At 48.2% G+C, this 24,068-nt stretch overlaps 1 protein-coding gene across 3 annotated transcripts in view; it reads right to left on the reverse strand.

Moving 5' to 3' along the window:
- Positions 1-18,362, reverse strand: part of ABAT (4-aminobutyrate aminotransferase) — a 63,773-nt gene extending 45,411 nt beyond the window's left edge. The window contains exon 1 of one of the 3 annotated variants that reach the window (XM_019754096.2): positions 18,207-18,362. The gene's annotated coding sequence lies outside the window, so the exon portion shown is untranslated. Of the gene's footprint in view, positions 1-615; positions 870-1,101; positions 1,483-18,206 lie in introns of those variants that run through there. The other 2 variants (XM_019754097.2, XM_019754099.2) reach the window with 2 other exon arrangements.
- Positions 18,363-24,068: the final 5,706 nt, after the last annotated feature.

Below are 24,068 nucleotides of genomic sequence, written 5' to 3' on the forward strand. Positions count from 1 at the left end.
CTCTCGGGGCACGGGCTGCTTCCATGAAACAATTCAAAACAAACTTCTAATTGACCAAAGGAAAAGATGCACGAGGAAGCCGCCACTATCCTGTTTCCTTCCAACTGCTCTTAGCATAAGCCACCCAGGTTGTCAAGCAAGAGATTCTCACTGCAGACGTTCCCAGTCATGCCCCCCTTGACCGAGTCTTCCATTCCCCTGAGTTTCAAAGAGAAAGAGGTGTGTGTACTATTTTAGCTCTTAAAATGGAAAGGAAAGATTTATTTTGGCGCTGGAGTAAAAGTGCCTTTTCAAGGTGACGTTCACTTCATTTCCTGGGCCAGAAGACACATGTGTGACAAAAGCAAATTCCTTATCTATCATTTGCATACCCATTTCTGTTTCTTTTGTTCCTCTTTTGAAGGGGCTCAGCCCGCTGTGTTCTTTCCACAAAGCATCTTTGAAAAATCTGTCATGTGTGACTGTGAGTCCTTCAGACCAAAAACAACACAGGCACACCTGCACACTTAACATCACAAATAACAGTCCCTGGCACCCATTGAGACACACCTCCACATGCCAGCAGATATATGCAAATACACGAGGACACACACACACACACACCCCTGCACTCACAGTGCTTGGTTGTCAGGGTCCCACAGCGCGCCTGGCTCCGTCTGCTTAAAAAGCCTTGTCTATGCCTTTCTACAGAGTCCCACAGACACGACTGGCTGGCCCATCCTAAGAGATGCGCCAGGGCCCAGCTCCCCATCGGGAAGATGCTCCGGACTTCCACGCGGTTCCCCAAACATGGGCTCAGGTACAGAGGGAGGAAAAGACTCCTTGGAAGCAAAGCAGCTTTGGGAAAATGATGCGCTCGGCTAGTTCCCAGCAACTGTCAGAGGCAGAGGGATGGAGGGGAGATGAAGGAGGGGGGCAGGAGAGAGAGAGAGAGAGAGAGAGAGAGAGAGAGAGAGAGAGAGAGAGAGAGAGAGATTTTCGGGCAGAAACAGAAAGGAAAAATTCACACAGAAACAAAGAGAACGAAACAGAAAAAGAGAGATAAACAGAGAGAAAAACAGAACATGGATTTCTCAAAAAGCTGATTCAAGCCCAGCTTACTTTAAGACGGAGAGATGATCTGGGACCCTTTTGAACAGGCCATCTGCCCCACCTTTCTTCTTCCAGGGGCCTCTTCCTACATTTTTCTCTAAAGAGGCTCAGGAATGGCTGCCGTTACAAAGCGGAGAGCCGAGGCTTTAGATTCCTAAATGCCTTCCCCAGGACTCTGGTGGTGGTGGTGGTGCTGTTGGCGGCAGCAGATCCAGCCTACGCTGGCCACAGCCATGAACGCGTCCTCAAGACCTCTGGGGGCAGAGGGCAGCTTGGGCTATAACAACCCACCTGCCACCTTGGGGGGCTTGGGGAATTGATTACTCTAGCCCCCCCATTGTGGCTCCCCCACCATAACCCAAGCTGGGGTCAATGCCTGTCCACAGGGGGCCCAGAAGAGGAAGTGGAATGGACACAAGATGAGGAAGGGGAATGGGGGGGGAGGGGACACACAGAGCTTTTGGTCACATGCAGCTCATCAGTTGCCATGACGACGGCCAGGGGGTGGAGGCACCCAGCCTGGAGGCTGCAAGAGAGACAGGAGGTTCTAAATCACCATGACAGCGCTTCAGTTGAGCTATTACGCTGTCGCTGTGGCAACCAATGAAATCAAGTCACAGAGAAAATGTATGATTATTACAAGCCAGATAGCGGCCAAGCAGGCACAGGAATCAGCGCGTTAGGGCAACTCAACCTGAACTCTGGCAGGGAGAAATGCCAACCCCCAGCCCCAACTCTGGAAGAAAAAGGCCAAAGGAGATTCTATGGGTCTGTTGATGCTACAGCATGGGAACCTGGGAGGATCTCCTGGCCAGATGAGGAGTAAATATTAGGTGAAACCACATGAAATCGCCCACATTTGACCACTGGAAAGCATTCCCCAGGAATTTGTTATGGAAATTTCCAATACACAGCAAAGTTGGATCTGACAGTAAACATCTGCATATTCACCGCCTGGCTTCTGCCCTTCACATTTGAACCAGGCTTGATTGCTCACAAACCTACCCCTCTATCCATCCACTGATGCTATTTTTTGACTCATTTCAAGGTAAATTGCAGACATCAGTACCCTTCCCTCTCAAACACCACAGCCTGCGTAAAATTAAGTATTTGATCATTTTTGAACAAAAATAGCAATGTCATGTGGTTCAATCTAAATAGAATAAAATCTAGATTTGTTTGCCATCCATTTGTCCATCTATCCATCCATCCACCCACCTACCCACCCATCCCCATCCATCCATCCATCCATGCAGCTGTCCTTCCGTCCATCCATATGTCCATCCATCCACCCACCCTACCGTCAATGCATCGCTGGGAGATCTCATGAGCTCCCATGATTTCCATGAATGGTTCGCCATCTCTGAACCTTCCTCCCTGATTCAGTAGAGACCCCCAATAGGACATCCTGCATATTAAGCTCAGTATCTTCTCAGCTAAAACCATCGTTTTCCTGTCACTCCACATATTCCCTTTCTCACGTTCAGCAGCTCAGTAAACAGAACCACTTAACTATGGATTCGTTCAAGACAGAAACCTAAGCCCCATCCTTGGTTCCTCCACTCCCACGCTCCTGGATTTTTCTCCCACACTAGCTCACCTTCTTCCTCTCCTGTCTCTTTCTTGTCCTAGATTCAGACACCCATCACTTCTTAGCTGGCCAGCTGCCCAATCTCCTGACTGGTCTCTCAACTGCCATCTCACCCTCCCTCTGCTTTCTCCACACGGACTTATTATCATGACACACTCGGCCATGTTGATGGTGTCGGGGAACTGGCACCTCATACATGGCCTGTGGGGGTGTAAATGGATACAAATATCTAACCTAAACGGCTAAGCACATTTCGGTACACCCATAATACAGAATAACATTCACCCAATAAAAAGAACGGTGCAGTGCTTTATGTACTGATATAAGAAAGGGTTTAGTGTATTAAGTTAAAGAGGTTGGAAAGGAACATGTATGATGCAATGTCTCCTGTGTCTCCTATACTTGGGTATCAAGTTGGGTTGAGACATAAGTGGGTACCAAGGTGTCCTGGGAACGTGGCTTTATGAGCTGCCTCTTCTCCGTCACAAGTGCCAACACCAGCTTTCCACCAGGCTGGGGAACAGGAGAAGCCCAGGAATGCCTTCCAAATCTTCCTAGCTAATACACAGCACAGCATTACCGTGTTTCCCCGAAAACAAGACCGGGTCTTATATTAAGCTTTGCTCCAAAAGACGCATTAGGGCTTCTGTTCAGGGAATGTCCTCCTGAAAAATCATGCTAGGGCTTATTTTCTGGTTGGGTCTTATTTTCAGGGAAACAGGGCAAGGTCAGCCCCGCAGGCTGCAGGGGTGATTGAGGTGTTGGTCTTCTCGCTTGTTCAGAGCGTGACTGTGGAAGCTGTTTAACCAGAGGGTGAAGCAAAAACTGAAATACATCTTGGAGGCAGACAAGTTTCAGGAAAGCACGACAGGGCTGACAAGAAAATGCCTGGTTTCAGCTCCTGTTTAGACCTCAAACAGCTCCTGGGCCTTAGTCTCCCCAGCTCTCTGAGGGGCTGACTATATCTCCCAGGGTCATTGTGAAGGTCAAATGTGGCCATGGCGGTGAAAACAGCATGCCCAAGTCATCTTGATAAACAAAGGAGAGTTATTGTTATTTATTCATCTTTAGGGTCTGCTCAGCCCACTTCTGAATACCAAACACCCCAGCACATGTAACAGAATCTAGAATCTTTCTTTTAGTCTGAGCACCTATTTGGTCCAAGCACTGAGCTACGCACTTCCCACACGTGATCCCATTTAAGCCTCAAGACAACCTTTTGAGGTAGAGATTCTTGTTCCCATTTTACAGATGAGAAAGCTGAACACAGGAAGGTTATGGGATTTTCCTAACAGCACGAGGTTGATGCCACCCAGACAATCCTCTAATCTTTCTTACTGCAAAGTCCTGCTCTTCCCATTGCTTAATCATGCTGACTTCTTAAATCAGACCTTTAGACCAGGGCTACCAAAAAGAAATATAAATGTGAGTCACATATACGATTAACATTTTTTCTAGTGGCCATGTTAAAAAAGGGAACCGATGAAATTAATGTTAGTTAGGTGTGTGTGCTATTTAATGGGATATACCCAAAATATCACGTCAACACGTCATCAATATAAAAACTAATTAATAAAATTTTAGTAATTTTTTTTTTTTGGTCATACCATGCCTTCAAACTTTGATATGTATTTGATGTTTATAGCACCTTTCAGTTCAGACTAGCTTACATTTCGGTGCTTAGTAGCCACGTGGGTCTTAATGGAGAATGCAGCTTAGGGGGGTAATGAGATATCTATCTATCTATCTCCAGAATGAGTCAAAACCTTAAATAATGATATTGACCGCCATTTATTGAGAACCTGCTGTATGTTTGGTCCTGTTCTGTTTCACATATATTAACTCCATCTGCTTGCATGACCCTGGGAAGTGGGTGCTGTTAGGAGCTGCAGAAGAGAAAAATGAAGCTCAGGTAGTTCTGGCAACGGGCCCTAGAGCATAGAGCTAATCCCCTGAGGAGCTGTAGTTTGAACCAAAGTTCATCCAGAAACCTGGCCCCTCAAACAGTCACCGAAGCTGGATCTCCTGTTACAATGTTAGTCACATGAGTCTGTAAAATTTAAACTCCCGAGGAAAGGATTTGACTCGTGGCACTTTAATTTTAAACAATCTGATGAATCAATACAGAAGATCAAATAAGCATTGGTTAAAAAGTAAGCAGCTCACTCTGAACTTTGTACCAGCGTGGGACCTCAAGAACTGACAATAAACTGGGCAATGAACGCATCTCCCCGCCGGCGTGCCTCCTCGGACCGATCAAATTCAGGGTCCCACCCCCTCAGAGCAGCTCCCAGGTGGACACAAGGGTGGCTTCATTATTTTATGGGGTCTATGGGGGAAGGCCAGCTGGCTCCAGCTCTCTCCTCCCACACAGGCAAAGTACGGTCACTGATTTCAATGAGGACATGTGCGTCCTGGCTATGTTCTATTGGGGATGCGATGGCGGTGGGGATCTTATGACTGATTCTGAGATAATCCTGTTCAAAGCCTGAGAATTACATGCTCTGAGGTGGCCAATATCCCCGACTCTTGGCTACAGTGCATCGGAGTGCAGTTCGGCCAGCTTTTTGGTTCCCTAATTGTGGCTGCTACTCAGAAATGCAGGCTTCTCTTTTGCCTCTTGCAAACTAGCATAAAAGTCAACCAGGCTTTAGCGCTGACGTCTTGAACATGGTCACAATGACGTGGTCATCAGTTTGAGGATGAAACCAGAGAAGGGAGGAAGAAATGGAACTCGAATCTGCCTCTAAAATACGTTTCTAATTCATCTGCTTCTCTCCTTCATTTCCATCAGCTTCTACAGACCAGCACGGTCATCTCTCACCAAGACTACTGTGCGGACAGTCACCTTCCTGCTTCTACAGCCTTAGCTTGTCACTCTTCAAGTCAGAGTTGGTTCCCAGTGTGTCATGGGGCCTCTGAGGCTCTGCCCAAGCCACCCCTGCCTGCTCAGCTCTCCTAACGCAGGTCATGCCACTCTGCATTTCGCTCACTCTCTCTGGCCATTCCAGCCTCTGACTCCTGGAAGCACAGAGCTCTGTGGCTTCAGGGCGTTTGCACTGGCCATGCCTCTAGGTCTCAAACATCCCATGTTCCCTCTTCAGAGAAGCTTTTTTTTTTTCCCCCCTAACTGCACGGAAATACATTTATCCTGCTATCATTTCTTCCGCTTCCCTGTGTTGTTTCTTTCCACTTATCACAGTTTGCACTTACACATTTCTTTGTGTGAGTAATTTCTTAATGCACGCCTTCCATGCTAGTCCCCATTCCCCAGAGATGAAGTGCGTCCCTAGCAGATAGCACTGTGCCTGGCACGCATGATGGCACATTCAATTTCAGTGGAATGAATTCGTACTATTCCCATTTTACAGATGGCACAACTGAGGGCTTGGCAGAGAAGACACTTCCCCAAATGACACAACTATAAAAAAATTTACTGACATCCTATTGTGTGCCTAGTCCAAACCCAAAGGGTTTCTTATTTATCTATTTATTTTTTATGCACTAGGGGTCAAGGATTTCACAGCCTCAAAGGACTGAGAGCCCCGACTGAACCCAAAGCGTTTAGAGGCTCTACTGAAACATGGGGTCCATTCGCTAGCACTCAGCTATACTCAAGAAATAGCATCATTTGCCACAGGGACAATGAAGCCCTCCTTTTCTCCTAACTCCTCTGTGAAATTGAGGGTGTGTCTTTGGTCTGGAGTCAATTTCCTCTCTTTGAAATGACACCCAGAAAGAAAAACCCACCCACCCACCCACCGTTGAGTCACGCTCCTTGCATTGCTGATTTCAGGTCTGAGGGTCAGAACATCACGCCCGGCTCTCTCTCCAGACAGGCAATGCTAGAGGGTATCTGGGTCCACCCCTCTCTGAAAACAATGTAGCCACCAGGACTCAATAGATATTAAATATCTGAACCCCAAATCACTCCACCTCTAGAAACTAAGCTAGGGCAAGCGATCCTTATCTAGGACGTAAAGGAAGGATCTCTGTGCTCAGAGATGTTTGGAGAAGCGTCAATTAGAAGAATGGACGGCTGAGAACAACATCACCAACCAACAGTAGCTCCAATGAGCTGCGCTACAACTTAATTATTTACCAAGAAAATGGTGTACCAAGGCAGGGAAGTGATTTTTGAAGCAATATAATGAGAGAGAAAAGGCCATAAAATTTTATAGACAGCCTGGCTTTAATTTCGTAGAGGCACAGAAACAAAGCCATAAACCAATACGTGAGAAAGGAAGGCTGGGAAGAAATGTATTTCCTGTTCAGCACTGTTTTATCTTGGGTACGGGGCTATGGGGTGGCAGATTCCTTTTTGCTACCTTTCTCTATTTTGTGAACCAACGCTCATGACCTGTATTAGTAATTTATTCAAATGTTTGGAGCAAAGAGGCCTCTCCAGCTTTCTTGCATAATATACAGCTGATCTTTGAACAACACGGGTTTGACCTATGCAAGTCCACTTAGACGGAGATTTTTTTTCCCATACTGTACATTTATTTTTCTCTTCCTTATGATTTTAATAATATGTTCTTTTCTTTAGCTTCCTTTATTGGAAGAATACAGTATATAATACATATGACATACAGAATATGTGTTAATCGACTGTTTTATGTTATTGGTCAGGTTTCTGGTCAGCAGTAGGCTGTTAGTGGTTAAGTTTTGGAGGAGGCAGAAATGATATGTGGATTTTCAACCACACGGGGGTTGGCGTCCCTAACCCCTGGGTTGTGCAAGGGTCCTATCCCCTGATTCTTTGTGGCTCCGTTGTAACAGAGAGAAACTACAACAGGAGTGAGTGCAACCTCAGTTGAGGGCAGCTGAATATGTCCAGATACTTAATTATAGGAAAACAACTATTAAGCAACTTAGGGCATTCACAGAGAGCCCAGAAGCTCTGGAAAAAGTGATCTGTGCTGGATTGGGTTTCCCAAGGTGTGCAAAGAGGAGGTAAGCTCCCAAATGGACTGCAAAAAGCACATGTAGTGTCCTGGCACGGTGCCAGGTCCAAGTGGCTTCCAATCCTCAAAAGGAAGGACTTAAACGTTGAAAATAGGTCAACACAGGGAGTTTAGCGCATTTGCAGTCCACACAAGGTGACAGCGCAACTTCCCGGCTCATCCTGAGCCAGGGGAGGCGAGGGGGAAGCTTAGAGTCAGGAAGTCTAGAATTTCTGCAAGGCCAGGGAAGAGGCCATTCTGAGGCTTTGCTGCTCTGGGAGTTCAAATTCTAGTCCAGGGGTCTGCAAACTATGGCCAGCAGCCTGATGTGGTAAATAACGATGTATTATATTATAACATGGCTACACGTATTCATTTATGACTGCGGAGGCTGCTTTGAAGTGCCCGCAATGGAAGAGTCGAGTAGCTGTACCCACACAGAAGACAATATTTACCATCTGGCCCTTTCCAGAAGAAGTTTGCTGAACTTGGATCTGGGTGTGCCAAGCCTGGAAACCACAGGTCGGTCCTACGTTTCTAATGACAAACTGGCGATCCATGTCACCCCATTTCAACAAGCGTTCAAGTTTTAGAGGAAGTCTGCATACCCTGGTTTGGAAAAGCCACGGTTGGCATCAGAAACCATCTCCTTTTCCTGAGACCACTGGCCAACACCAAAGGTCTGTGCTTCTCCAGAGTCAGCATGTACCGTCTGCCTGGTTTTTCTGTAGCTACTGACTTTCCCCCCTTGGAATGATACTGCTTTTTAACAGAAAGGAATTTAAGCGAAAAGTTTTACATCACTATTCTGTCTGAACAGCAGTATCATTTGCTATCACTAGAAGGTTCCCCCTAAAAACAACACAGTGACCACAGAGCTGTGTTGGGTGACGTTCCCTGAATTCTGACATCCCCACAAGGCTCTAAGCCACTCTCCCTCCCAGGTACCCTCTCTCGCGCATCCATCCCATCTAATCCATCAGGAGATCCTGCTGGCTCCATCTTAGAAACAGATCCTGAGTCGGCCACTTCCCCCACCTCACCCATTGCGACTCCTATCCAAGCCTCCGGGGCCTTTCTCGCAGTCTGTACGTAATCAGCACAGGAGCCAGAGTGGACCACACAGAAGTCAGATCAGATCGCATCAGTCCTCACTCTGCTCAAACCCTCCAGTGGCCCCACACTGGGAAAAAGCCAAAGCCACGGCAGTGGCCTTCGGGAAGCCTTGGACGCAGCCGCCACCCTCCACCTCTCTGTCCTGTCACCTCTCCTGTCTGCCCGGGACGACACCGCCACCCTCCACCTCTCTGTCCTGTCCCCTCTCCTGTCTGCCCACCACCTCCCCGTCTGCTACAGCCATACTGGCCCTCTGCTGCTCCTCAAAGATGCCAGGGGAACTCACCCCAAAAGCTCTGCTCTTGCTCTTTCCACTGCCCCCAAAATCTCTTCCCCAGAGAATCATGGGTCTCCTTTCCTGTCTCCCTTGCCTTCCGATTTTAAGTGGCACCCTGGCCTTCCTGGCCCCTTTCCCTTCTCTGCTTAACATGTGTCACCACTTTGCTTCCCTGAAAAAGTTGTCTGTCTTCCTCACACCCCCAGAAGAACCCGTGCTCCGTGAATACAGAGTTTTGTGTCTATTTTGATTGTTGATATATGCGAAATGACGCAGCGGCTGTTATTCTAATTTTACAAAAGGGAAACTGAGGCACGGACAAAATGAGAGAGAAATGACCAGAGCGGGCTGATTTTGGCTCAATAACTAAGAAAGCCCCTTGCGTTGGCGTGGCTTCACCTCCACAGGCCGGGCGTCTTCTCATCTACGACGCAGGACAGGAGCCTCGAGCATCCGGGAAGGGGCTTGGTTAGATCAGACCAGCTTGGACATTCCTCCTGGCCCAGATTCTGAGACTCTGTGCACAGACTGTCCACTCCCCTGGGCCCACTGCCCTGCCCATAGTAACTGAGCTGGTGTCTCAGGGGCAAGCTGCTCTGTCCAGCGAGCTGCACAGATGACTGTTCAGTGTCTCTCTACTCACCACGAGTACTATTTGTTTTGAGACTTAGATCATTCCACCCCAGGGAAGACTTCTCCCCATTTCACAGATGAGAAAACCAAGGCAAAGAAAGCTGAAGGGCCCGTGGGTGAGTCAGGCTTTATCTACACTCCCTCTGTGCTGATTTCCAGATATCAATAATACTCTGAATCATCCTGGGATGCTATAGTAGTGCCATTTTGCAGATGGGGAAACTGAGGCTCAGCAAAGGTTATGTTATGGAACAGCCCATCCCCACTCTTGTAGCAAGTAAGTGTCCCTCTGGCTGCTTAGTTTTTCTGCGGAATCACGAGCACGGTGCTACAGGGTGATTCTACAGAGGTGGAGAACTGCGATCTTTACAATCATTTGGCGCCTGCAGAAAATGAAGACTACAGCAAGATGCCAGCCTCTTATCACAGCCAGGATGAACCATCTGCCTCTCATTCTGGGTTTTGAATAGAAATCTCTGAGGAGTTCTCCTTTCTCTCACCATGCCAACTCAAGTGGGGTGATTATCTTGTAGACTCAACAACTTTCCCCTGAAACCATGTGGCATTAACACGCCACCCTTCCTTCCAAAGGACGTCCCTAGGCAAAGCTCGACTCTTTGTTTCACTGACTCAGAACAAAAAGCTGAGCTCATGGGGACACGGGTGCTGATCAGACAGGGATGGATCCAGTGTCCCTGGCAGAGCGGCTCCCCCAGAACACGGCCTGCTGGGTCCTGTGTTCAAGTGACACACATTGCAAAGGGGAAGGAGGTCAGCACATGGCAATGTGTGGGTGGGGAACGGAGTACGGGGCAGAGTTCCCCAAACTGGAACTCGCGACGCCCTAAATTAGAACTCAGGGGTTAGGTAGGACATGGCAGCCTTCCAGAGTTTCCTTTTCTTTCTGTTTCCTTCCCTGCCCGTGAGTCCCTGCCCCGACACAGCCCAAAGCCAGATTCCCACCATTCCACCAGAACGCAAGCCCTTCTTTTAGCAAAGTGGCAGTTGCCACCGGGACTCTCAAATTAAAGACTTCCAGAGCTGGATCAAAACATCGGAGAGCTTGTCCAACTCTCCCATATAACAGAGTGGAAAAGCGAGGCTCAGAGGAGACAAGCAATGCGTCTGATGTCTCTTCAGAGGCTCCGGGCAAGGAATAGGATTCCATTTCTTGAAGGTCTACGACGAGCCTTGACAACCAAAATCTCACAATGAATTCTGTGAGGCAGGAGCTACTATCCCGCCCATTCTCCAATATGAGGGAACTGAGGCTCAGGGTCACGTGGCTCGCCCAACACACATAGGTAGACAGCATCCACTGTGCCACCAGATTCTACGGCCTCAAACTGCATTGCCCTGGAGATAATATTAGACAGCATATAAAAGACATTTATTTTAATGGTAATCCTTTTATGTTCACGTATATTAAGGAAAAAAACCACGTTACTATTAATGCACGGATATGATAGCTTAGGAAAATAAAGTTCAGTGGACGGCATGTCAGTTTTCAGGGACTGATGTCGTACGATCATTAGCAAGATGTCGCCACTGGGGGAGACGGGGCTAAGGGCACCTGGAATCTCAGTATTGTTTGTCACCACTGGGAGTGAATCTACAGCGATCTCAAAATAAAATGTTTACTTGAAAAAAAAAAAACAACGGGCAAAATGAAACAAAGAAATCCTTCTCAAAAAATTTGGGAATTAAATATACACCAAACCTCAGGAACTTCTCCAAAAGTGAATCCAACTAATGTATTCACGCATTCATTCAACAAACACTGATCACACGTTCACTTTATGCCAGACCCTGGGATGATGGTGGGGACACAGAAAGTCCATGCAAGATCTCTGTCCTCAGGGGATTCACAGTCTAGTGCTGGTGACAGAGAATTACAACAGAGAGTGGTAAACCCAGGAGAGGCAGCCCCAGGCAACTTCCCCAAAGAAAGGTGGGCAACCGGCCTGGAGTGTCAAAAGGGCACCTATGCCACACCCTAAGGGGCTGACTCTGTGGGCCAGACTTGAACTTTTCATTGTGTAAGATGGAAATTTCAGCTGCATATAGTCTTGAGCTAGTTATTTAACCTCTATGTCTCAGTTGCCTCACTTGTAAAATCTTGATGAGAACAGGACCTACCTTGAAGGTTAAACAACAATACAGGTAAAGTGCTCAGGACAGAATCCAGTGCCCCTTTGTTCCCTGTGGAAAGCAGACCCTGAGTAGCAGCCCTTCCATTATCGGTATTGCTTGCAGGGTCTACCCCTGAAAGCAAATGTGGCAGCCTCGTGTACGGACGTCCCTGAGCCTGCAGCTGGCCTTCTCATTCAAGGTGGGGTGCAGGTTGCAGCCCCAGATGAACCTTGGTAAAGACGTTTTCAGCAACCCCAGCACCTGTAAGGGGAGCGCACCCATTTTATAACTGTCTCTGGATTACAGATTACTAGCCCGGGTGAAATTCAGTTGCAATGTACTATCTCCTACAACATAGCACTGGAGTCCTCAAAGGTCTGAACCAAGCAAATCTCTCCTTAATCATATTGGGGGCAGCGTTTATTCTGTGGGACAGGCAACACCCCGACACACAGGGCAAGAGGTTTGCACTGTTTTCTCATTCCCTTGAGATAAACGTGCAGAGAGGCCACCTGGACGAATGCAGTGACCTTTGGCACACCGTGGCAAAGGTGAGCAACAAGCGCATGGATCTACTCCTGTTCTCCATTCCCAGAGGAAGGGAAAAAACATAACATGACAAGCAGTGGGAGTTTCAGGCCCCTATGAGGGGGGTTTTCCTCTTCACCCCCCTATCAACACAGAGGTGAATTCACAGTATTGAAAATGCCCTGAGTGGTTCCAGAACGGTGAGTTTTTAAAATCTACCGTGAGCCAAACATCACAGGGTCAGCTGTGCCCTCCTTACTAACATTATGTAAGGCATTTTACTGACTCCAGTGTGGCGCCTAGGTCCTGCCACCCCAGTGGAATAAAACCCCAGAAACCCAGTAAAACCAATTACCAGAGACAAGGTGTTAGAGATATGCTCCCCAACAGACCCTTCTTCTGAAAACGTTAGAAACTGAGTCTAGAAAAGGCAGGTGCTTACGTGGGTAGGGAGCCCTCACCAGAGCCCGACCGTGCTGGCACTCTGATCCAGACTTACAGCTTCCAGGATGATGCAACATAAATTCCTGTCATTTAAGCCACCCAGTCTATAGTAGTTTGCTAGGGCAGTGTGAGCAGACAGAGATAAACTCCAAACTGCCAACAACCCAAACGTCCACCAGCAGTGGAGTCAGTAAGTAAATCATAACCTATTCACCCAATGGACTACCATTCATCCAGGAAAATGAATGGACCAAGTACGGAGCTAAATTGCACAGATGTTACAGTCTGCAAAGGAAGCGCGACACAAAAGTATACAGTGAAGGAGACCAGGCACGACCAATCTGTACGGAAGGACGCATTCTCAGGTAGTACACCTGTGACTACAAAGAGAGCAAGCGAAGGTGTCTGTGCGAGACGGACGGGATGACGTGGGGATGCGGTAATAATGCAGAAAGGCACAGGAATGCGGGATGTGACGTACAGCGCAGGGAATCTAGGCAGAACTATGGTAGTAACAACAATATATGGTGTTGGGTGGGTGCTAGACTAACTGGGGTATCACTATGGAAGTTATATGTCTAATCACTATGCTGAACCCCTGAAATGAATATAATATTGTATGTCAACTGTAATGGAAAAATAAAAAAATATTTTTTAAAAAAAGGGCATGGGAGGGCGGGGTCTGCTGTTTCTGGCTCTACTCTAAACCTGGTTGGCGGTTATCGGTTAGCTTCGCGAAAAATCACTGAGCTGTTCTTTTTTTGTTTTGTGTGTGTTTCTCTAGGCATGCTATATTTTATAAGAAAATGGTTTACAGAAAGCATTAGGAAAAATACACACATATCTTTCGATGTAGCAGTTCCACTCCTAGGAATTTATCCTATGGAAATACCTGCATGTGTGAAATGACTATGGACATGGTTGTCAGTTGATGCTTCCTTTGTGATGGGAAAATATTGAAAACAGCCTAGAGACCCATCGACAGGGGAGTGGTCGGATCAATTAAGTGCCTTACACAATGGAATACTCTGCAGCCATGAAAAGGGATAAGAAAATACCTCTGTGATATATTAAGGATGAAAAACAAAGTGCCAAACTGAGACCATTTAAAAAATACAGAGCTACCTCTCGGGAGAGGAAGGGGCCCAGGAGATGGGGATACGGGAGGAAATTTTACTTTTCTCTGTAAACCCAGTTGTACTGTTTGTTTTACCATGTACTGCTCCACCTGTTCAGGAAATAAATTATCCTTAAAAAGCAGAATCAGTACATACATATAGACGGAGTGAAAAAGACATGGAAGGGAAGGAGGAGGGAGTCCAATTCTTTGGACTTGGAGGCTCCCAGCGAAACCTATGTTTGAAGAGTTGGGTTTGGAGCTGGCCAAGTTCAAGTTCAGCTTCTGGGGCTCTTCCTATCTCTGTGACCTTGGCCAAGAAACTTAAAACTCTCTGATTCTGTGTCCTCATCCACAAAAGAGGACCTGCCCACCTGGGTTATTGAGAGCATTAAATGAGCTCTTCCTAATAGCACTCAGTGGCTTGCAGGTAGAAAGCATTCGACTGTGCTTGCTCTTCTCCACTCTAAACACCTCCAATGTGATGCTGCCATTTTACAGAGGAGAAACCTGAGGTCCAGGAGTCACCATCTCTAGGGCACCCAGCAATACATCTGCTTTCCAAATATGGGACTTTTTCCTTGACTCCATGGGAGCGGCTGGGAAACAGACCCCAAGCCAAGCCCATAGCAGGACGTCAAGGGGTTGTACAGGGTCAAGTCCGATCAATTCCTGCAAATGATTTCAGGTGTGTGTGGGGGGGTGGCTGCTGTTGGAAGGAAGCACTTTGGACTTTCTCCACCTACCACTGATTTCATTCAGCATTTCTGACTTTTTGACCCTGTTTTCTCATTCGCTGTGGCAGCTGGTCCTCCCAGACTCTGTTGTGATGGTCAAGGGATAAGACAGTGTTATTCCCATTGATTGATGAGTAAACTGAGCCCAGGGGAGGCAGTCATCCCTTTGGAGTCTCTATTTCCCTTCTCTGCAATCTGATCAGTCTTTTCTCCTCCAGTTGTTGTGAGCAATGAGATGAGTAAATATGCAAAAACGCCCCTTGGAACAGCCGTAATACCCACCGAACACTCGGCAAATACAGCTGCCATTATTTATGGATGATTGTCACTAGGGAGGTGGAGCCTGAGTTGAAATTGCACCCAGTGTCTACCATTGCCTCTCCTTCTCCTCCTTTTTTCAAACAAAATTTACTGTTATTCCCTTTTTAAAGACGGGGATGGGACACTGAGAGATAAAGTGGCTGTGGCCTGAGGCCCTCGGGCTGGTGGAAGCCCAGTTCAGCTCCAGTCAGTCTGACCCCAAAAGCCACAGGGATGCTGGTGGAACGACTCCTCATGGCCGGGACAGAGGCTCGGCCAGTTGCGATGAGGCCTCAGAGTCCTGTCTCCTGGTCCCAGGAAGCTCAACGGCCTGAATTTCAGCCACTGGCAACTTCCAGCAGGACCACAACCATGGGTGTCTTTGCCCCCCCTGGGGACATTTGGCAACGTTTGGAGATGGTTTTAGGGGTCATCACTAGAGGGGGTGGCAACTGGAGTCTAATGGGTATAGGGCAGGGATGACGCCAACCACCCTTCCTAACAGCGCATAGGGCGGCGGCCTCCACAAAATGCGGCTATCCAGCCCCAAAGGTCAACAGTGCCAAGGACGAGAAACCCTGCTCGAGATCTGTCTCTAATCGGATGCCTACCCTACAACAAACCTCATTCAAGGATGAAGAAACTGAGGCTCAGAGAGAGGTGACTGACTTGCTTAAGGTCCCCCAGCCAGCGGTAGCCAGGAGTCGACTTTTGACTCCATGTGCCTTTAGGGTCTGTGGTCCATTCTGCGTACTGCGCTGTCTCTCTGGGAAGACATCAGCTTTGTCTCCAAGTGCCGGCCGACTGTTCATTGCCTTGGCCCTTGGCAGATTACCTCTAGGGCGGGTTATCCATTTTACCTAAAAGCACAACCTCCCTACTGTTTTAGAGATGACTTTGCACTAGTAATCATAAGCATTGTTTTTATTTACTGTGTGCTATGCTCTTTATGAGGATTAACTCGTTTTACCCTTGAGGACAGAGCGAACCAAGTCACAGAAAGGGTAATAATTTCCCCAAGATCACACAGTAAGTAGCAGGTTTGGGCTCTAGATCCAGATAAGGGGTCAGAGACCAATCTCTCAACCCCGATGCACTACAGTTCCCCCTCATGCTCTCAACATTCACCTTGAACTTCGTTCCTGCTCTAAATTGAAGTACTACAGGCCAGAGTTCCAGCTCTTGTCTGGTCTGATGCCTCAGGAAAAGAAGCCGTGCTCTGAGCAGGGATGGGAGATTGCTGCAGGGAGCTCGGGGCCAAAGGGAATGTCCAGGTACCAACAGGAAAGAGGCCCTGGAGGAAGGGGATGTGACTTCCTGGGACCCTGATCAAAGTTCCTGGAGCAAACCCCGCTCTGCAACTGAGGCTCCTGCAGCAGTCTTGGCTCCAGCACATTGCAAACAATCTTATTTGCTATTCTGGGTTGATTTGGATTTTGGCAAGCCTACACCTGGCGGTGGGCTCAATAAAAAGATCACCTGGGGGTAAACTCCCAGGAATGGATCCTATAAGGTGGCCTGTTGGGGGAAGGCACTGAGTTCCAGCTCTGCCCATTCCTAGCTATGTGACATTGGCAGAGCCTTGGCACCTCTCTGACAAGTGGGGACAGCAGCCCCCAGCAGTCTGGGTTGTAAATGAGAGGACTGGAGGTAGTGTCCGGGACCCCGGTACACCACAAGCCCTGGAGAGGCTATGACCAGCTTTGCAACCTATTGGCTGGGTGACCTTGAACAAGCCTCTTCCCCTCTTTGCGCCTCTGTTTGCTTAACTGTCAAAGGAAAGGGCAGGATCTTTGATCTAGAAGCCCTCTGAGGTCTTAGGGCTCTGGACTGGGCCATTTCTCTCGCCCCAGGGCTGACCTCTTTGGGCATCCAGGAGACACTCCATACTCCAGGTCAAGGGCGCAGCTCCAAAGAGCAAGCTCCTCACCACCATCTGGCTTCCCAGAGGAGAGCTGCTCTCAGACCCCCCCAGGTCACCGACATCCTGTCCCTCAGTCCAGCTTCATGAAAACAACAAAGCCAACACTATCTCCAGCCCAGTGGATGGTTCCTGCAGCATCCATCTCCCTTAGTCAAACACCTAGAGAATTCCATTGAGCAATGACCATAGGAGCTCGGGGGGCATGGGGAAGCCCCAGGGTGCAAATTGGGACCCTTCTCTCTGCATGGACACCCCCTTCTCCAGGAGAGGGGTTGGACTGCCTCAGGGGAGAATATTCTGAACACAGCCCTTTGTGTGTGGGGGGGTGGGGGGTAGGGGTGGGGATGTCCCTGTTAGTTCTGCTGCCTGAGAGGCTATCTCTGCTGTCAGAGTTTGGAGGCTCTTAGAAGGGTCTCTAGGCTTAGGCCCCCAGCTTTAAGGGCTTCAGTCTTTCTAAAACTTACTAAACCTCTTCCTCGAGTCCTAGTCTCTGGCCAGGGTGAGGAAAGGTGAGATGGAATTGGTAGAGCAGCGAGGGGGTGGGGAGTACAGTTGGGGAAGGATGGGATGGGAGATGGGGTGTTAATGGAATGGGGCTGGTGTGAAAGGGTTAGATGGGGTGGAGGGGGGGTGACTCGGTGTGGACGGGTATCCAGACCCTTGCCCAGTTTCTGAGGATAAAAGTCCCTCATTTTACATCTTTACTGGAGGAAGGGGGGAAATCTCCAAAATGCCTTTAGTGTGATGGTGTCTGAGGCAACCATGCCTTTCTTATGGGTGGGGGGAAGGGGAGGGAATCACCTCTAAAGGCACACACCAGAGTCTGGTTTCTGAGGAGGGGGAAGCAGGGGGGTGACATGCAGTCTCTCGGCCCTGGGAGCTCCGTGCCTTAAGGAGAGAGAGGCTTATTTCCCAGGATATCTGACGGCCTCCATTTTCCATGGTGGGAGCACACCTTATGTGTGAGCTGAGAAGACCCCCACCATTCCGAAGGGAGGGTGGGGAGATGAAATCCAAACATAGTCTTTGGGGAGGGGGAAAGGACGCGGATCTCCACAGATATAAGGGGGGTCACAGATACCTGGGGAGGCTGGACCCCACTTTTGGGTGGCACATTTCATTTCAAAGGGGTAAATTAGGGAGGGGAAGCCTATCCCTAGAGCATAGGGTCAAGAGGAAGGACCCATTTTGAAGGAAAAAGAAAGCTATTTGCTCTCTGGGGCGGGTGGGAGGTCCTCTCCTTTCGGGGAAGGGGACCCAGGACTCCCGAGGCGGAGGGCCGCGTTTCCGGGAGAAGATGCTCGGTGTTTGCTCCCTGGGGTTAGAGCCGAAGCGCCCGCCCCACGCCCCCCGGCGCCCCGCACTTACCTCCAGGCCCCGGCTCGGAGGTGTGCGGGCTCGGAGCTGCTGGGGCCGCGACTGGAAGGCTCCGCGCCCTGCGTTCTGGTCGCGCCCGGCGTCTGCCCGGCTTCCCCCAGCGACTCGCGGGGCGCCCAAGCTCCGCCGAGCCGCGCCGGCCAATCAGCGCTGCCGGCCGCGGCCCTCGCTCACGCAGCAGCCAATAAGCGCGCCCGCCATGGGCCACCGCCCCCAGCGGGAGGGGGAAGGCGGGGCGGGGGCAGAGTCCGGCCTCCCCCTGCGCAGCAGTCGGGGTCCTGGAGGAGGAAACGGGAGGGCGGGGAGCGAGGATTGAGGCAGTGGAAGAGGAGGCCGAGGACCTCCAGCAAGGCCGAGGGGAGTCTATGTGATGGGGGTGGGGTGAGGAGCCCGTCTTTAAATGGGGGGCGGCTCTATTGGGCTCTATTGGTTGATTTAACTTAGACCTTAATTACTCCCTATCGGTTTTCTGGACCCTTGGGGTTACGGGTGAGTGTAGCTGTCCCAACTGCACATGCCCCAGAATCCGGGTTCCGGAACCCTAGAGTCAAAGTCAGACAATGTTTCTTATGAAAAGGAGGGGAAAGCGCATCATGCCCTGCCCTCCTTTATCCCCCAATGCAGGCGCTCAGGGCCCTCACGCTCCGCCCTCCTGAGCTGCCATTCACTTAACACCTCCTGGCCCACCAGCTCCGGAAGACAAATATCTTGTGCATCGTGGGTGCAAAGAGCACTGGACTAGGAGTCCATGGCTCCTTCTGCAAGATCTAGGGCAGGTCGCTCCACCTCCCTGATTCTCAATGGTAAACAGAGACAATAGCAATAGTACCTCCTTCATGGGCGTAAATGATATTGGAGATGTGATGAAGGTGCTTTAATAAAAATTAAAATGCTGTGTGAAAACGAGTTAATATTAAAGTATGAATGACTGATAGCCCCGTAGCTTTCTACAGATATTTGGAAAGAGGATACATTCATTCAGTAGTAAAATCAAAGACAGGAGAGACTGCCCATCAGTGTAACCACGTGTTCATAATGGAGATGCCAGACCTTAAAAGGCCAAGAAAGACTACAGCTTGGTTTTCCCCACTAAGCCTTATCAGGTAACTATTTCCTTAGTCGGCTAGAATCTTGCAGAACTCTAAGGTCCCTCCTTCTCTCCTTCCAGGAATCCAGGCTGCCTCATTTCTGATTAGGCAAAGAGGACTGTAGTCTTAGGAATTAAGAAATTAGGATAAATATAATGCAAACAAATAAATAAAAACTACCAGCAAACCACCTGCCCCACTAGTGTGGTCTATGACTGTTCGGGTCAAACAGAAACAATCAACAAGAATGAATAATTGAAAGGAACAGACAGAAAATACAATGGATCCACCGTTCTGCTGAAACCTTGCGAGCTTCAGGAATCTCTTTGGTATGTTAATCCTGTCACCTCGCTTGCAGACACATGAAAATTATATAGGAAGTTGAAATTTCAGTGTGCAGAAATAAAATTTATTTTGGAACACAGCCATACCCACTTACTTATGCATCATCGATGGCTGTTTTTGGGAATATAATGGAAGAGCTGAGTAGTTGTGACTGAGACGGTAAAGTCAAAACTATTTACCATCTGGCCTTTTTAGAAAAAGTTTGCCAAGCCCTCGTCAAAGGCAATTAGGGGAAACAAAGTGTGTGGAGTCATCATTCATCTGTTCATTCATTCAACTACATATGGAGGCTCCACTGTGGGTTAGGCCCTGGTCCTGGGCATTTGGGGGGTGGGGGTGGGGCTGCACTGTTTCTGGTTAAGGAGGGATGTGAGAGGGCTATTTAGAGCCAGGTGCTTTGCCAGCTGACTCTCAAATAGCTTCATTGTGATACCTGTGAAGAAAACTGTCAGCAGGGTGAGAAAGCCTTTCTTCGCTTGCATTTTCTGCAGTTCCACAGTTTTCCTATGGGGCTGCTCAGGGCTGCAACTGTGTCAAGGGACGTGGAGGATGTTTTCCACAGGCTGGCTGAGGCCCAGGATGGGGCTCCTTCCAGAGGCGCAGCTCTGACTGGGAGGGCTCCCACTGCACCTCCAGAGAGGAAAAATGAGGGCGATGGGAGTGTGAGGCTCTCAGGGCGCCAGTAATGAGAGCAGGAAAGACCCTTAGAGATCAGCACCCTTTTGTACAGAAGAGGAAGATGAGGCCCAGAGACAAAGATGGACTTGCCCAGAGCCAGGATAGAATGTGTGACTTATTTCCTAGGTCTGTGTTTTCCATACTCCCTGCTCTCAAAATAATAAAGGGATATCATAGAGGGCATTTGGGTGTGATGGAAAGGGGACCAGCTTGGGACCTGATATTCCCGTTTCACCTCTCAGTGGCCAGGTGACATTGAACAAGTCTTTTACCCCCTCTCAGCCTCTGTATTTTCACCTGTAAACTGGATAACTAAAGTATCTGCCACAATATCCATATGTAAAAAATTGAAGTTGGACCCTTATCTCATACCATGTGCAAAATTAACTCATAATGGATCAAAGACCTAAATATAAAATTTAAAACTATAAAACTCTTAGAAGAAAACACAGAGGTAAATCTTCATGATCTTTGGCAATGGTTTCTTAAGTGTGATGCCAAAAACATAAGAAACAAAAAGAAAAAATAAATTGGAATTCATCAAAATTAAAAACTTTTGAGCATCAAAGGATACAATCAAGAATGAAAAGACTGGGGTGGCCTGTTAGCTCAGTCGGGTAGAGCCTGGTGCTAATAACACCAAGGTTGCCAGTTTGATCCCCACATGGGCCACTATGAGCTGCGCCCTCCTTAAAATAAACAAACAAACAAGCAATAAGATAGAAAATATCCTAACTGATAAAGGATACCTGTTTCAATCCACAGCCAACATAATCCATCGAAGAATGACACAATAAAGGCATTAAAATGGCCATTATCTTAAAAAAAAAAAAAGAATGAAAAGACAACCCACCTAAGGGGGGAAAATATTTAGAAGTTATATATCAGAAAAGAGTCTAGTATCCAGAATATATAAAGAACTCTTACAATTCAACAACAAAAAGACAAACAACCCAATTTAAAAATGGGCAAAGGATTTGAATGGATATTTCTTTTTTTTTTTTAACGGATATTTCTGCAAAGAAGAAATACAAATGGCCAACAAACATGAAGGGATGTTCAACATCATTAGTCATTAGGGAAATGCAAATCAAAACCACAACGAGGTAGCATCATTTCACACTCACTGGGTGGCCATAATAAAAAAGAAAAACAGGAAAATAATAAGTGTTGACAAGGACGTGGAGATCCTGGAACCCTCATATATTGCTGATGGGAATGTAAAATGGTGCAGCCACTATGGAAAACGGTTTAGTAGTTCCTCAGTAAGTTTAACATAAAATTACCATATGACCCAGCAACTTGACTCCTCGGTAGGCAGATACCTAAAAGAATTGAAAATGGGTGTTCAAACGAAAAATTGTATATGAATGTTCATAGTAGCACTACAATAGCCAAAAAGTGGAAACAATCCAAATGTCCATCAATGGATGACTGAATAGACGAATTGTGGTATGTCCACGTGATGGAATATTATTCAGTCAGACAAAGGAATGAAGGACTGATACATGCCACAACATGGATGAATCTTAAAAACAAAAGTCCACATACCATATCATTCCATTTACCCGTATATGAAATATCTAGAGTAGGTAAATCCATAGAGACAGAAAGCAGATTGGTCCTACCCCATGGAGCCCCCATTCTAGTGTTGGGAGACAGCGTGTAAAAAAGGTTAACATATAATGAAGGAAGCTCATTTCTGACAGTAAGTGCTCTGAGGGAAATGAGAAACAGGATGATGTGAGTGGATACATCAGCCATGATTGTCAAGGGGTCGCCTGGAAAGCGGTGACATTTAAGCTGAGGTTTGAATGCTAAGAGGGAGCCTAGATGAGATTTCCTCATGCTCATTCCCATGTGTTTGTTCCTTGCGCTGGGCTCCTCGAAGACCCAGGGTTTGCCTCCAGCTTTCCTTACCTAAATGGCCCCAGTAAGGTGGGGACAGCAGTGTGCCATGCCTGACAGAAGCAGCTGTTATATCTGACACGTCCCAGACACGTTACAGCTATATATTCTGCTGTCATTTGGATGACTGAGTCCTTCAGAGCTGCCAATCCAAAAGAGACACGGCAGTGCAGTTCCCTTTCCTGCTCAGGACACACTGAAATGACAGGGGTACTGTGCCATCCCCTAGTGCCACTCCCATGTCCTGCACGGCTTTCCAGAGGCAGAAAAATGCAGAAGGCAGCCCCTGACAACAATTTTCCTGCTCAAAATGTGACTAGGGCTGAGGTTGAGAAACCCTGCATTAGATAATGCAGTTCCAAGAATGTGGAGAGAGATTAATACATACTAGGTCCCTTCCTCCTGTGGCTAGAGATGCCCTCATATTCACCCCAATTCTTCTTGTCAATACATGCGAGGGCATCTCAGGGGTTCAGATGGAGGGGCGTAGTTTCCACTATCATCTCCAGTGCTGGAGAACACAGCACAGATCTCTGTCTTTTCTGAGATCTGTGAAGCCTTTGTTGGCATGTCTGAGATCTCGGAGGACAGTACTTGGCATACAGTAGGTGCTCTATTAATACTAATTAATGACACTGCAGGTAAAGGGCAGTGTTAAGCGGGATCCTGAGGGAGGGTGCTGACTTCTCTCACCCCTCCCTGGGGGAGCGCTTGGCCCTAGGAGCTGTCCAGCAACTCCCTGCTGAAACTTCAGAGGAGGAAAAAACCCAAACTGAGCTAAAACTCTTCCTCCAGGACCAGCAAACCCACAGCCCTTTCTCCCCCTCATGCTCCTCTCCTCCTCACAGACAACAGAAGATAAAACCAGGAGACAGTGGGGCACAGAGGTGGTATCTTCAAACTGTGGAGTTCCAGAAATCTGGGTTCCTATCCTAGCTGTGATCATTATGAGTCGTGCGACTTTATACCGCTGACTTAAGCTCTCCAAGCCTCAGTTCCTCATCTATAAAATGGGAATGATGTTGATAATGCCCGGGGGATTTCTCTCGTGAGTGTTAAATGGGAAAAGTGTCTGCAGAGCATGTAGGAAGTACTCCACAAATATTAGCTATTACAATGACCATTACAATCATCACTCTCATAGCGTAGTTTCCTCCGGAAACAGACCCTGAGACAAGGATGCGAGTGCTTCATCTGGGAAGTGCTCCCAGGAGACTCCAGTTGGGGAGTGGGGAGTGAGATAGGGAAGGAAAGCAGATAATGAAGTGATCGCTGTGGGCAACTGGAGCTGCATTCCACTGGGGAGGGCTGGGAGTCAGCATGGAGCATCACTTCAGGGGCGAGGGAGCTGGGGTCTTTATACACCAGCTACTAGTTCTTGGTCAAGAGAGAAGCTTTGCCTGGAAGGCACCAGACCTCACATGGCTCCTGGGAACAGCTGCTGGGATGGATTCACCAGGGCGCTAGTTGCAGACAGGCCGTTGCTCCCCAGCTGTGTGACTTTGGGGCTGTCACTGACTCTGGGCCTCAGCTTTGTAAATGGAGATATGATAGCTTATCCTTGCTGACTGCTGAGAAGATTAAGGGAGCTTGTGCGTGTAGCCTGGGCAATCAATGCCCAAGCCACGTAATGCCCCCAACCTCCTTACGAGGACCACTGACGGCATCAAAGCTGCTTTCATTGAAATATCCTTCATTCTCCTCTGTAATTGCGGGAAGATGACAGCCCTCTCCTCATGCCACTTTCCTATGTGTCACTGAGGGCCTGACATCTGCCAGGACAGGACATTTGGGTCCTAAGCAGGCGGGGGGGACATGACTCTGGGCTGCCTGG

Source organism: Rhinolophus sinicus, linkage group LG18 (assembly GCF_036562045.2).
Source record: "Rhinolophus sinicus isolate RSC01 linkage group LG18, ASM3656204v1, whole genome shotgun sequence".
Taxonomy (NCBI): domain Eukaryota; kingdom Metazoa; phylum Chordata; class Mammalia; order Chiroptera; family Rhinolophidae; genus Rhinolophus; species Rhinolophus sinicus.